This window comes from Prunus avium, chromosome 1 (genome assembly GCF_965620075.1).
Source record: "Prunus avium chromosome 1, drPruAviu1.hap1.1, whole genome shotgun sequence".
NCBI classification, from domain to species: domain Eukaryota; kingdom Viridiplantae; phylum Streptophyta; class Magnoliopsida; order Rosales; family Rosaceae; genus Prunus; species Prunus avium.
In genome coordinates this window covers 22,923,481-22,927,338 of record NC_142284.1, presented here as the reverse complement: position 1 = coordinate 22,927,338, position 3,858 = coordinate 22,923,481, and the positions used below count along the sequence as shown (strand labels likewise).

General features: G+C 37.3%; 1 pseudogene across 1 annotated transcript; it reads right to left on the bottom strand.

Moving 5' to 3' along the window:
* Window positions 1–1,160: 1,160 nt before the first annotated feature.
* LOC110761340 (uncharacterized) lies at window positions 1,161–2,068 on the bottom strand (annotated as a pseudogene). The gene is made up of 2 exons (XR_015833102.1): window positions 1,948–2,068; window positions 1,161–1,769 (listed from the first exon to the last, which is right to left on the bottom strand). The product of XR_015833102.1 is annotated as an uncharacterized LOC110761340 (transcript).
* Between the last annotated feature and the right edge of the window lie 1,790 nt (window positions 2,069–3,858).

Here is a 3,858-nt window from a genome sequence, read left to right as displayed (position 1 = left end):
TGAAACACACTATCCTAATGCAATCTGGATTACTTAAGTATTTTTTAATGGGCAGGAAACTTAAGTAAATGCATATAAATAGAGGTCCCTTCTCTAGCAGTCGACCTACAGAAATCTCACCCCATAAAAGACATGAAATAACTTACAGGAAGGGGTTGGGTGTGGTGATATTGGGGTCGGGTGGGCTTCTTCTTCCGCTCTCTATGCATATCAATTCTTTTTCTTCCTCATTCCAACCACAAAAAATCCAATCCCCAGCTTCCCCACCTCGTCATCACCAGCCAATGAAAATCCAACCCCCACCTTCCTCAACAAAACAAAATCCAATCTTCCCATTATTCATATACGCAGGGCAAAGAGAGAGTTGTTACAATAGTAATTTATAATTTATGGTAAAATATGTGTGCTAATTGTAGATTAATTAATCTAATCAAAATGCAAATCAAATTATTAATTAAACAAATAAATCAGAAAATAATAATAATAATAATAATAATAATAATGAAAGACATATTTTTTTTTATTAAACAAAAACAGAAGGAAAAAACCCAAAAAAAAAATACATTCGAAGTCGAACTTGCAACTTGGTGGAGAGGGATGGGTTTGCTGCATCAACAAGAGACTACTCCCCTTCAACGCCACGCCCAAGCCAGGCTTCTTCCAGGCTTCCTTTTTTTTATTATTAAAATCAAATTAAAGTCTTCTGTCAAGACTCCTCTGCGTGGAAGGTAAGTTTCTTCCTCATCTTGCTTTTTCTTTTTCTTTTTCTTTTTTTTTCAAATATTTGGCCTGGTCCAAAACGCATCGTTTTGGCTAGGATTATTTTTAAAAATAGAGAGATGCGCGCACAGCAAAGAAGTGAAAGGATGGTCACTCAGTCATTTGCTCAAACAGTTGGTGGGCACTTTCAAAGGGGCAACATCCGGCAACTCCATAGCTTTTTCCGACGAGGGGAGGTGCAGCTGCACGTCCTTGCACCTCTGTAAGTCCGTCCAATACGTATCCGACTCGTATCGGAGAATATACCATGCATATCGTTTCCAACGGCGTATCCAACAACCTATTATAATTTATAAATAAGAGTATCCTTGCTTCATATGTATTAAAGAAAAAAGCTAGACCAAGAGGAAACAGCACTGATCGCATGTAGACAAAGAAGAAACAAAAAACTTACTCAGCATTAATATATTGATGGCATGTAGAAGAAGAAGAAAAGAAATACAGAAATATAAGAGAAATAACATTCAGATTAAGGGAAAAGTTCGAGTGTATGAGTTCTAGTGGCCATAAATCTCCAAAACCTTACATCTCAGTTTTTTTTTCTTCTTGGAAATTCCAGCCTGTTTATTCTGCAGCCCCTTACCTTTTTATCTTATTTATATTTCCTTCTTGTTTTTACAGCTAGCTTCGCTTACATATAGCAAAAACTAGAACAATAAGCCCACCCAGAAAAAACGATGCGGTCGTCATGGAGTAGTTGTTGCCAAATTTTCCAATCCCCACACGCTTGCCTTTGTTTGAATCGATTTTATTACCCTCAATGTCGTAGTTTCGACCCTTCCTTGCATCAACACCATCAATAGGACCTGCATGATATTTGTTGCCGAAGTCGAAAACCCCGACGTCTGTGCCTTCAGATGAGCTGATTTCATTCCTATGAATCTTCCAGGTCTCACTATTTTCATTTTGCGAAAGCTCTTGTTCATTTCTTTCTCCAGACTTTTCCTTGGGGCTCTTGTTCAGTTGTTCAGCTTCAGTTCGAGATCCATCTGATATACATGCAAAGATAAAAATGAATCTTCAAATAAGTGAACTTTGGGGAAATACTCCAAAATCTTTCAATAAATGTAAGTTACTATTGTAAAATAATTACATAAATTCTTTAGGCATACACAAATAGAATCACATCAAGGAGAAGATCTTGAATAATCAAGTAAATTTACATACCTGCCATTGATGAAAGCTGAAAAAAAGTTTTTTATCCTCGGTAGAGTTCTTATGTTCAACCGGCAAAGTTTTTTATCCTCTGCAAAGTTTTTTATCCTTTAAAATCAGTAGAAATGCACCGTTTAAGCCTTCATCGATAAGTTTCAATAAAATAAGTAAAGTACTTGTGTGGAGAACGTTCCCTTGACTGAGCAGCTGACTAGACTGCTGGCAATGCAATGAATAGGAAGGTTTTTCTTTGAAAATGACTTTTAGTTTATGGAAAACCTAATATTGTTCTTGTTTTTTTTATTTCAAACCTAGGAACTACGAGTGATTTTATTAAAAATAAAATGAAAATTATTTACAAATTAACAATAATCCAAATAGAAATTAAGGCAAACCAAATCAATCCTAATTTGTTGACGTGAGTCTCCTAATTAATCAATGAGATTTATTTCCTTGATTAATTAAGGGATTTACTTTCCTTTTTTTTATATATATTTGTCAAATCATTGTATAATTATGAGATACTTTCATACTTCTTTATTATATCTAATTCCTTATAAAGCACTCATGTAAACTCTTATATATACCTCCTTATGGAGAAGAATAAAATAAGAACCTAACATATTCAAAACCCATATTCATATTTTAGCATGGTATCAAAGCAATCGATACTCGGTTGTCTCTACATCTTCATATCAAAGTTCTTCAGACAGAAACCCTAAATCCTCATATCAAATTTCTTGAACCACAAACCCTAAATCAAATTCCTCATATCATATTCCTCATATTTACAGATTCAGATTCAGATCTTCATACCCACATCCTCATATACTCTTATCCCGAAACCCTAAACACATCTTTTTTATCTTATTCTTAAATCCTTCCGTTGCCATGGATATCGTCTCATCCTCCAACATTGCCACCACTGGTGCCCCAGGTTATGTTTTGCATAGTTCTTCAAAGAAACACACATGGGTCATTGACACTGGAGCCACTGATCACATGACCTTTGATCCTTGACAAATTTACTCTCATACACCGTCTTCTCAATCGGTGGTGTCTAATGCCAATGGTACCCCCTCCCCAGTAATTGGGGAGGGTTCCCTCTCTCTCTCTCTCTGACTCCCTCACTTTGGATTATGTGTTGATTGTTCCATCCTTACATCATAATCTCTTGTCTGTTGCCTAAATTACTACGACTTTGAATTGTACTGTAACCTTTTGGCCTACTCATTGTGTTTTTCAGGACATTCTCAGCAGCAAGACGATTGGTTGTGATACTAGGAGGGGCAAACTCTACTATCTGGACTTGGCATCTGATAGTGAAGCTAGCCTCAGTCAAGCTTACAAAATTGGGGGTGCGAGTGTTGAGAAGCACACTTCCGAAGTATGGTTATGGCATCGCCGTCTTGAACATGCTTCGTTTGGATACTTACAGAAGCTATTTCCTTCCTTATTTTCCAAGTTAGATATTTCCAGTTTTCAGTGTGACATCTGTGAACTGGCCAAGAGCCATCGTGTTCCGTTTCCCTTACGCTCAACTAAAAGTCTGGTTCCCGTTTCTCTTGTTCATTCTGATATTTGGGGCCCAGCTAGAATTACCACTCCAAGGGGCGCTCGATGGTTTGTCACGTGTATCGATGATTGCACACGTATGACCTGGGGTTCCCTTCTCCAAACCAAAGGGGAAGTCAGTTCCAAATTTCAACAGTTCTATCCCATGGTAGAGACTCAATTTCATACTCGAATTCAGATTCTTCGTTCCGATAATAGCGGCGAATTTCTCAACCATGATCTGAATCAGTTCTTTCAAGATCATGGCATCATACATCAACGCTCATGTCCTTACACTCCCCAACAGAATGGTGTGGCTGAACGAAAGAATAGACACTTATTGGAAGTAGTTCGTGCCTCTCTCTTTGG